Genomic DNA, 10,384 nt, shown 5'->3' on the forward strand with positions numbered 1-10,384 from the left:
TAATGACTTCTTAGATCAGAGAAGAACATGAAAACATACGTCTGTTTCGCATGTAAGCAAGCTTCTTCTGCAGGGTCTATAGCCGACTGCAAAGGCATCAGGATTTTAGCCATGGCATCCTTGTTTATTGTTGTTTCTGTTCATGTCTATAGAACTACAGCAGAGTCGGAGATGCATATTTCTACATTATATGCTCCAAGAAGACTGCCCATTTTCTAACAAAGAGAGTCAACAAGTTTCAGTCAAAATAGGCTAATTTTCCCATGCCTGGAGAAGGCAGCAGAATCTTTGATGTCCTAGTAAGTTTGATCTGCTTTCCATCATAAAATTAGCATGTGACCTCTTCTATACTCCTTTTGTTGTTTAGTCAGTATTAAGATAAGAAGTTCTGATTTTAAATCATTAATTAGTATTAGGATGGCGCCGAAGCTGCTGGACTACGAGTTGCTGAATGAGAATGTGAAGAAAGTTACATATGCTGTCAAAGGGGAGCTTTACCTGCGGGCTTCGGAGTTGCAGAAGGAGGGGAAGAAGGTTATGATGCTTTCTCATACACAATTTTCGTTGATTGTGCCACAACATGATTTGAGTTAAATAGAATAAATTTTATTGAAAGAGACTCTTATTTCGATTCTTGAAAGATCTAACTTTGATTGTTTTTTTTCCATTCTTGTTATCTGGTTGAAGATATCTTCCTGGGTTATTTAGCTCTGTATATGTTTGCTTTATTGCTTGTATCAAGATATGAAGTGCACATATGCCTTTGATTCTTTTTATTGTTAGCTTGTTGGGATGCCACTTGTGAGATTAAAATTTGAGGTTATAATACTGCACTCCCCTTGCAATTTATTCGTAAGAAACAAGATACAAGTTGGACTTACTTTCCATGAGATTGGTTTTTTTTGTTGTTTGCAGATTATTTTCACAAATGTCGGGAACCCTCATGCTCTCAGATAGAAGCCATTCACATTTCCCTGTCAGGTTTCCATTTTCTCTTTATTCTTTCTTAAAAACTACTTGTATCAAAGTGTTGATCATTCTTCTCTATTGCTTGACTTAAGGAACTCAGTGAGAAAAAATAATCTTCACAAGTCAAAAATTCCTTGTACATGGAGCAATTTCTCCTTCTCTGTGCTCCCTGAGAAAAAGAGACATTTTCCATTAGATATCTCTTTTTAATGGTGTAATTTTTTACCTATACTATTCTCCAGGTGGTAGCATTGTGCCAAGCTCCATTTCTATTGGATGACCCTAATGTCGGACTTTTATTCCCAGTAGATGTCATTGCAAGAGCTAAACATTATCTTTCATTGAATTCGGGTGGTTTAGGTATTCACATATTCCTACAATTTTCAACTCGCAGTCTACTTAAACCTTTTCATTTTTGATGCAGTCTGTTTCTCAAGCTAAACTGCTTTGCAACTTGTTTCCTCTTGTTAACGGTGATCTGGAAAAGAAATGTATTCTGTACTTGTTTGTGCATTTATAACCCAAGCAATTTTTATGTTGACCTTTTCATAACATTTGTGTCATATTCCAGTTTTTAGTTGTATCTTTATATGTAACAAACCCAAAACATCATCTGCAGGCCTTGCTATTTTTTTCATGTTGATGAGTAAATATTGTTTTAGTCATTCTGATAAGAATCTCAACTTTCTTTCGAGCAATCAGGTGCATATAGTGATTCTCTAGGACTTCCTGGAATTTGGAAAGAATTTGCAGAGTTCATTGAAAAATCTATGCATGAGTTGGACTTTTTTATTTCTTCTTCTAACTCTTGACATTTTGTATGGCCAATAAGTCATTTGCAAGGGATGTTCAATCGAACTATCAGATTATTAGAAGCAGGTATCGAGCCAGTGTAAGTCCATTTGCATGTCTAAATATCATTTTGTTTATCATTCAGCCACCATATTTTATTATCATCTTTTTTATGCCAGATATGTATTTGACAGTCAACCTCCAGAGTTGAAGAAACAAGAACTTGCCAAAAGGCTAGTCATTACAGTTTTGTCATTGTCCCCCTCCTTTTTTTTTGTTGCAAGATAATGATAATCTTTAATCTTATTTTATTCTTTAGATATTTAAAGAGGAAAGATGCAACTAACGATCTGAACACAACAATTGAGGTCATTGCTTGTGCATAACAAGTACCTTTATTGGGACACCCTAGTGTGCTAGAATTTCTTTTGCTGTCTTGGTTACATTTGTTGTTTGCAGACTGGTGATTTGGAAGGAATTGAAAAGTATAGCAAAAGGACTGTCAAGGTAATCTTTGATATTGCTATTTTATTGGAAATTACCATGAGGATCTTATTGATTATGATGCAATCAACATAAAGTTAGCATGCTGATTATCTATTTTCTTCATATGTAACATAGAGTTTCTTTAAATATATTTTGAACTTTCAAATTACTTTCTTGAAGAATTTGATTCCAGTAGATGACTGTAGAGTTTTTTCACAGGTAACCAAGCAACATAATGAAGATTGTAAACGTCTCTTAAGACTAATGGGTGTGCCTACTATTGAGGTAAACTAGTCCACTTTCACTTATTGAATTCTTTATCCTTGCTACAAGAATTTGAACTAACAATGACACAATTTTACTTTCTCTTGCTAACATTTACTAAAGTTGCATGCAATTGCTTAATATACAAGTATTGTATCTCTAGTTTTAGAAGCTAAACTCATCTTTCTCATCTAAAGGCACCCTGTGAAGCAGAAGTTCAATGCGCAGCTCTTTGCAAAAGTGACAAGGTAAAATGATGCAATGTAACACATTCTATTTTATTTTTTTAACTTTAATATCCTAAACGTATTTGTTTGTTATCAATCTCTAGGTGTTTGCGGTTGCCTCAGAAAACATGGATACTTTAACTTTTGGGGTACCAAGGTTTCTCCATCATTTAATGGATCCTAGTTCCAAAAAAACTCTGTGATGGAATTTGACGTTTCAAAGGTATATTTATTCTGCTTATTGCTAATTGAATTACTATATTTATTCTCATCCTTATTTTTCAAGTTCTTGAAGAGCTAAGACTCACTATGGATCAGTTCATTGATTTGTGTATTCTCTCTCGATGTGATTATTGTGATAACATTAAAGGTAAACTTTCTTATGAGATATTGTACATTCAACAAGTTTAACATACAAGGCTAGTACTCTACTGCTTACTGTTTACGAAATTTGATAACTAATGTTCATTCAAATCTCTAGTATGATAATGCTTGTGTGGTTGAATATGGTGTCAGTGCTACAATTGTTCCATGTCTATGTTACTTGGACTTGATATAGTTCAACATGAGTATGATCGCAATCTCTGACATGGCTATTTTTACAAATTGTACATGTGTTCAATAGGATTAGTGATTGTTCACTCTTAGTGTCACTGTTTGAGTGTCATTATCCAAGTATCTATATCCAACGCAGATTTGGGCAGTTATGTCATGCTTTGGAAATTTCCATTTTTTTTTTAAATGTTTGGTTGAAGGAAAAAAAACTCTGTTTCTACATTTGATGTTCCATGAAATAAATTATACACATACCTTTGCCCAATACCTCATTCTAACATTTGATGTTACATGACGCTTATTTAGTTGTTTCTGCATTATGCAAGGACTGACGGTTAAATTATATTTTGTGAATACCAGAGTTCTTTTCCTTTTAGACACAGCCTTGATATTCCTCTTCCAATGTGTTACTCATGAATGCAGCTGATTGAGAGAGGATTTATTATTATTATTATTAGAACCATATTTTGATAAGGCTCCTTGAGTCACATGGAGTACATTAGTTGGAAGAGTTTCTCCATTTCTTCTAGCAGTGGCTAACAGTTCTGCAACATGTACAAATAGATACTCAAAGATTATGTTCAAGAGTAGTCATAAATTTGAGTCAATGTAAAACTTGATGAAGTTGCAAAAAATCCTCTTTAAACCAGTCATTAGTTGAAAACGTATGAGAAGGAGGAAAATTTGCAATTGTCTATTTTTTTCCCTAACTGGATAAAAGTAGTTTTTTAGTTGCTCTTATTCTTTAGTAATCATATTTATAGTAATTTTGACTATAACCACCTCAAACATGCAACTTCGAGTATAAAATGGCATGTTTCCTTGTATTTCTTATTTTCCAAGAATTCATGTTGTCATGTAGACTATAATCTGGAATTATGGAATTTTATAAGTTTTGTTGAATTTTTCTTTTGCAGGTGGGGCAATTCGTGAGGCTTGAGTTTTTTTGATGCAAGAAGTGAGCTTTGTTAGGATGTATCTTGCCTTGCTGATTTGTAAATTAAAAGCACGCCATATGGAGAACAACAAATGGAAAACATGTGATTTAATGTATATGGAGAACAGTAATGGAAAACATGTGTATTTTGATGAGTAACAACTCATTTTGTATAAACGGATGTTTATTTTGGATTTAATGTAGTAAATATTTAGTTTTGTATTGGTGGTTTGCTTATAGTAAAATAAGATTGGTTGTTTGGTATTAATGAGCATTAAAGACAATAGTTAAAAATGTTGTAAAAACTATGTAAACCACAACGATTTTTTTTTGAAAAAAGTGATAAAAGACAACGGTTTTATCCATTGTAAAATATATTAAAACTGTTGTAAAAAGAAGCAAAACGAGTAAATATTATCTACCACAACAGTTTATATATGTTGTAAAAAAAGTCTACCACAACGATTTATTTCTGTTGTTGAAATTATCTACTACAACGGTTTTAAAATGTTGTCGTATCCTTCGTAGCCAAATTTGAGCATATATACAACAATGGATAAAAACCGTTGTCAAATGTCTACAAAGACAACGGATTCAAAACCGTTGTCGTCGGGTCATACATTCTACAACACCCTCAGTTACAACGGTTTTTTCACCCTACGACAACGGATAATATCCGTTATCGTTTGCAGTTTTTGTTGTAGTGAATGTGATGTTGGATCTCAACATTCTTGTAACTTGGGTAGTAATGATGTGTTGCTAGATACCGCTCATTACTTATGCTCCTAAATGGGTTTAGGGGCATTGCCAACGTTACAAGAACCTATAGGGTCACACACTAAGGACAATTAGATGGAAATTTAGGTTCATATGATGAACCAAGAGGATTAGATTCATTTGATGAATCAAATTGGATTAAGAGTAATCCTAATTGGGTTAATTGAGTTAGACTCAAATTGATTCATGTATTCAATGAGTCTAATTGAGATTATGACTCATTGAATCAATTTAATTAAATGAATTAGATTCATTATATTAAGTTGGCTTGAATCAAATGGTTGGATTAGATCAACCATGAGAGAGATTAAGTCAAGTTTGACTTGACTTGAGAGGAAGAGGAAAAAGTCAAGTTTGACTTGACTTTTTGCCACATCATTAGTGAGTTGGCAATATGTGGACCAATGAGGATGCTCCACATCATCATGATTAATTAAGTGAGATGCCACCTCATGGAGGTTACAATTCTTCACCTTAATGGTTCCACATTAATTGCACTTAATGTGGAAATGGGGGTTACATTCTTTTGAATGTGGCCGGCCACTATGGTGTGGGTGTGGAATGAATTTTTTCATTCAAGTGTGATTACTTCTTCTTCTACCTTGAGCTCTCTTTTCTTGCTCTCCTTCTTCTACCTTGGCCGAACACCCTAGGTTCTAGCACACCTTGTTTGGTTCTTCTCCATCTAGTGTGTTCGTGTGGATACGTGTAGAGGATTGTCTATGTTGACAATCTCGAGATCCGGCACCGTTTGGACGAGCGGGAACGCGAAAGGGCTTCGCTTCAAAGGTATAACCTTTTTCCTTTGTTGATCTACTGTCGATCAAAGGTTTTTAAACTCGTACTCGTATTTTTGAAAGTTTTTCTTTGCACGGATCTAGTGGCTGGGGCTTTCGGGGTATCCGCGACGCGAAAACGCGATTTTTGCGGCACGAAAAACCTAACAGTGGTATCAGAGCCACGTGCGAAGCTTGCACTAGTTTAGTTTTTGTTTTTATGACAAAAATTCAGTTCTGTGATATTCTGTAATTTTATGGTTTTTAGAGTTTTTATGGGTATTTTTCTCGTAGAAGCGAAGCACAAGTGTTTCGGCACTTGTAGGCTTCGACTATCGAGAAGAATTTTTCAAAACGGCAAAGTTTCGGCCCAAAAATTTTTTGGGACAGTGGGCTAAGGCGATCTTGGATCGCTTAGGAGCAACTCGCGATGGTTAGATCATGGGTAGGGGTACTGTCCCTAACCCCGCAAGGGGATTTGCTCCGCGATTGCGCCCGAAATCGCTAATCGGGACCGCCGGAAAAAATTTACTCATAAAATCTGTAAAATTATAAAAAAAAAAATTACAGAAAATTATAGAAATATATAATTTTGAATTATATATTAATTTTGTGATAGTCATGCCCCAAACGACCCAAATTGGATTTGGAAATGTGTTGTAATTCATAATACGGCCTGCGTGCCGTTATGTGATGTGCGTGCTGTATTTATTTTATTTTCACGGCCTGCGCGTCATGTCTTTCTCTTATATTCTGGTTGTAAATTAGATTTAGACTCGAATGTAACTCGAGTTTCAAAATTGTAATGTAATTTTGAAGCGGTGGAAGGTCCACACGAGACGAAGTTACGAGGAGGGCGCGAGCAACACAAGGTGGTCAAAGGAAGAAGTTGTTGACCTTAGGTTGACCATCCGATCTTCTCATTGGCTTGAGAAGATCATAGTAGGGCCATGACACAATCACAAAATAATTTAATTAATTGCTTATATGTATGTGATGCATGTTTAATTAAGTAGTTAATTAGTGCCTAGCGATTAGATTAGATCTAAATCGTGCACATGATGCACCCTTCGATTAGATTAGATCTATCGAGTATATGATACGCATCATTGTTTAGATTAGATCTAAATCACGTCAACTCTAATGCCTACCGTGCCGTGATACCTATCACTACCTCGATCACGTGTGTTGTTGAATCTGCCAAAGCAGAGTAACACATATTATCTTGGTAGGGTACGGAGGGACAATCTTGGTCCCGCCTATCAACACATGGGTGAGTACAAACTCAATTAGATTGAGTATTCCTAGTTTACTCGGTTGGATCGAGTACAACTATAGGCATTCTTCCAACGGTTGGAAAGATAGGTCAAAATCACATATATATTAACTCTCAGGCGTATTAGCCAAAGCTAACTCGAGTTTTAATATCAATGCGGATCTTGATCCTATAAACAAGAGTTGCATAGAGATGTAATTGGTAATCGTTACCTACCGATCATACTAAAACTTGGGCGTATTAGCCAAAGCTAACTCAAGGGTTAGTACGATGTGGATCTTGTCCCACATGAATTATAGAATTCAGTGGGAGCATCATTTAGTTAAAGGCCTAATTAAATGAAAAAGAATATGATTTTCTGCATTTATTTCTGTTGTAGATAACCATGACGTCAAATACGAACACTTTCTCTCTGCGATCTGTCCTTAAGAAGGACAAGCTCAACGGAGTAAATTTCCTGGACTGGTACAGGAACCTGAGAATAGTTCTCACCCAAGAACGTAAACTGTACGTTCTGGAGCAGCCCATTCCGGAGGCTCCTCCTGCCACTGCCACGTGAGCAGACCGAGATGCTTACAAGAAGCATCAAGATGACGCATTAGATGTGTCCTGTCTCGTACTCGCAACCATGAACTCTAAGATTCAGAAGCAACATGAGTTGATGAGTGCTTATGATATGGTTGAACATCTTCGTCAACTGTATCAAGGACAAGCAGGGCACTGGAAGAGGAATTGCACAGGATACCTGGAAGATCTTAAGAAGAAGAGAAATAAGATTTCTACTTCAGGTATAAATGTTATAGAAGTCAACCTCACTATTTCTTCATCATAGGTATTAGATACCGGATGTGCTTCTTACATTTGTACTAATGTACAAGCGCTGAGAAATAGCAGAGCATTGACGAAGGGCGAGATAGACCTACGCGTAGGCAATGGAGCACGGGTTGCTGCTGTTGCTGTAAGGACTTATTTTCTATCTCTGTCCTTAGGGCTTGTACTAGAATTAGATGAATGTTGTTATGTGCCTGCCTTGACTAAGAACATTATATCAGTTTCTTGTGTGGACAAGAAAGGGCTTTCATTTATAATAAAGAACAAATATTGTTCAGTTTATTTAAATGATATGTTCTATTGTAGTGCACCTCTGATGAACGGACTCTATATTCTAGACCTTGAGAGCCCTATCTATAGCATAAGTACCAAGAGGTTCAAGTCAAAAGACATGAACCAAACCTTTCTCTGGCACTGTCGCTTAGGTCATATAAATGACAAGCGCTTATCCCAGCTCCATAAGGATGGTTTGCTGGACTCATTTGATTTTGAATCTTATGAGACGTGCGAGTCATGCCTACTAGGCAAGATGACCAAGACTCCCTTTAGTGGGCACAGCGAAAGAGCGACTGATTTGTTAGGACTTATACATAGTGATGTATGTGTCCCTTTCAATGTCGCTGCTAGAGGAGGTTATAGGTACTTCATCACATTTACTGATGACTTCAGTAGATATGGTTATGTGCACTTGATGACACATAAGTCTGAATCCTTTGAAAAGTTCAAAGAATTCAAGAATGAAGTACAGAACCAGCTTGGCAAGAGTATTAAGATACTTCGATCCGATCGAGGTGGAGAATACCTTAGCCATGAGTTCCGTGACTACGTAGCCGAGTGTGGGATCATATCCCAACTCACTCCTCCTGGAAAACCACAGTGGAATGGTGTATCCGAAAGGAGGAATCGTACCTTATTAGATATGATACGATCTATGATGAGTCACACAGATCTTCCGACATATCTTTGGGGCTATGCTTTAGACACGACAACTTTTAAACTCAACCGAGTTCCATCCAAGGCTGTGATAAAGACACCATATAGGATATGGACTGGGAGAGATGCCCAGGTGTCTTTCATAAAGATTTGGGGTTGTGAGGCTTACGTTCGACGTCAAGTCTCAGACAAGTTAGGACCCAAATCCGACAAGTGCTATTTTATTGGATATCCCAAGGAAACTAAGGGATATTACTTCTACATTCCCAGTCAGCACAAGGTAGTTGTAGCAAAGACTGGGGTCTTTCTAGAAAGGGACTTTGTTTCTAGAAAGACTAGTGGGAGCACGTTTGATCTTGAAGAAGTTCAAGATGCGAACAATAGCCCTGATGCCTCGATGGAAATTGAACTGGAACCACAAAGTGTTGTGGATGATGTTGTTCTACAAGGAGTTGAGGAACAGCAACCAGTTCAAGTAGACATACCTCTTCGTAGGTCTGATAGGATACGTTGTCAGCCTGAGAGATACTCATTTCTCTTGTCTGACCATGATGAAGTTATGCTCATAGAGGATGAGCCTACCACCTATCAGGAAGCTGTGATGAGACTAGATTCTGAGAAATGACTAGAGGCCATGAGATCCGAAATGGAATCCATGTACACCAACCAAGTATGGACTTTGGTTGATCCACCTGAAGGGGTAAAACCCATTGGGTCAAAGTGGGTCTTTAAGAGAAAGACTGACATGGATGGACTTATCTATAAGGGTCGCTTGGTAGCTAAATGTTTCAAACAGATTCATGGTATTGACTATGATGAAACTTTTTCTCCAGTAGCGATGTTAAAGTCCATTCGGATCATGCTTGCAATTACAGCCTACCATGACTATGAGATATGGCAGATGGATGTAAAAACCGCGTTTCTGAATGGAAACCTACTCGAGGTTGTGTACATGACACAACCTGAGGGTTTTGTAGATCCACAGCATACTAGCAGAGTATGCAAGCTGCATAGGTCCATTTATGGACTAAAGCAAGCTTCTCGGAGCTGGAATCTTCAATTTGATGATGCGATCAAACAGTTTGGTTTCATCAAGAATGAAGATGAACCTTGTCTCTGCAAGAAGGTTGTAGGGGATATAGTTGTCTTCCTCATATTGTATGTGGATGACATACTGCTCATTGGGAAAGACATCCCTTTGCTACAGTCTGTCAAGACTTGGCTAAGGACATGTTTCTCAATGAAGGACTTAGGTAAAGCATCTCGCATTCTTGGGATACAGATCTATAGAGATAGATCTAAGAGATTGCTTGGCCTAAGTCAGAGTACATATATTGACAAGGTACTCTTTCGGTTTGCCATGCAGAACTCCAAGAAGGGATTTCTGTCGATGTCACATGGCGTGAGTCTTTCGAAGACTCAAGGTCCCTCTTCTAGATAGGAGAGAGACCGCATGGATCAGATCCCTTATACCTCAGCCATAGGATCGATCCTGTAAGCCATACTATGTACTCGACCTGATGTCTCGTATGGTTTGAGCATGACGAGCATATACCAGTCA

The 10,384-nt window shown here is 37.3% G+C and overlaps 1 long non-coding RNA gene across 1 annotated transcript; it reads left to right on the top strand.

Annotated features, from left to right (window-relative positions):
• The first annotated feature begins 2,239 nt into the window (after window positions 1–2,239).
• LOC122026443 lies at window positions 2,240–2,727 on the top strand. Its single transcript, XR_006124150.1, has 3 exons — window positions 2,240–2,268; window positions 2,467–2,532; window positions 2,709–2,727. It is a non-coding gene; the product is annotated as an uncharacterized LOC122026443 (long non-coding RNA).
• The last annotated feature ends 7,657 nt before the right edge of the window (window positions 2,728–10,384 follow it).

This window comes from Zingiber officinale, chromosome 10A (genome assembly GCF_018446385.1).
Source record: "Zingiber officinale cultivar Zhangliang chromosome 10A, Zo_v1.1, whole genome shotgun sequence".
NCBI lineage: Eukaryota > Viridiplantae > Streptophyta > Magnoliopsida > Zingiberales > Zingiberaceae > Zingiber > Zingiber officinale.